This window comes from Microtus ochrogaster, unplaced genomic scaffold (assembly GCF_000317375.1).
Source record: "Microtus ochrogaster isolate Prairie Vole_2 unplaced genomic scaffold, MicOch1.0 UNK204, whole genome shotgun sequence".
In the NCBI taxonomy this organism is placed as follows: domain Eukaryota; kingdom Metazoa; phylum Chordata; class Mammalia; order Rodentia; family Cricetidae; genus Microtus; species Microtus ochrogaster.
Genome location: NW_004949302.1, coordinates 26,789 through 27,863, shown reverse-complemented (window position 1 = coordinate 27,863; position 1,075 = coordinate 26,789).

Below are 1,075 nucleotides of genomic sequence, written 5' to 3'. Positions count from 1 at the left end.
ATAGGTATTTGGACTTAATGGAATGGCTTGCAAGACCACAGATGTGAAAAGTCCCGCTCTACAAGCTAGTCGTGTGATTCAACCTTAGCAGGAAGCCTCAACCAACAAGGCAGACACCAAAGAACTAAAACATTAGTAGGCACTGGTGGGGATCCCAGAGCCTAAAGACAAATCAACCTGGAGACTGAAGAGGAGAGCAGTAGCAGCAAACGGCTAAGTCAGCAGAAGATGGCTAACTTCTTCTTGGGCCCAGCCCTGTCCACACAGGGAGCAGTTCTTTTCAACTCAGTTGGCTCTTTCTCTGAAAACACGCTCAGGGACATGCCCAGAAGTGAAGAACACTCTCCTTCACGGATCGCTTGATCATGTCAACATCCACCCTACTGTCGCGTCCACCCTTGACCCGCAAGGACGACACAACCACTGGAGCTCTTCTCACTACAGTTTATTCCAGGACTTCTATCACTTCTCTCTCTTTTCCCCTCTCTCCTCTCTCCTTTTTTCCTCTCTCTCTGGGCAAACCTCTCTCAGCCCTTAAGTAGGCTTGGGCTGCCAACCCCGAACTGCCAGGTGGGCACTGCCCATAGGTTCACGCATATGCAGGCAGCTAATAACCATTGCTTGATCATAGCATAGGTCAGGCCTTAGCCATCTCAGGAGTTGATTATACCTCTCCATCAGGTGTGACACCATGTAGCTCGCTACACCCCACCACCACCAAGTTAGCCACCCCATGACTGACACAATATACATCCAATTCAAGCTACCGAAAGGCTGAAACCAAATGAGCTCAGCCAGTGTTTCTTCCTTTCCACCCTCTGCACACGCTTGGGAGGATGAGAGGATGAGAGCTTTTCATTCCTGCCAACACTTTGGTGTAACTAAATGACTTCCTTTGCTTCTTCTAATGTAGATGATGCCACAGGAGACCGACCTGAGGGAGCAGAGTCCACAGACAACCTTTCATGAATGCACAGCAAGAACAAACCTCCAAGGCAGAAGCCACCACCCACCTCCACACTGTTCATTTTATCCTTATGGAACCTGAGGTGGGCATTATCCCACAGCCGCAGAC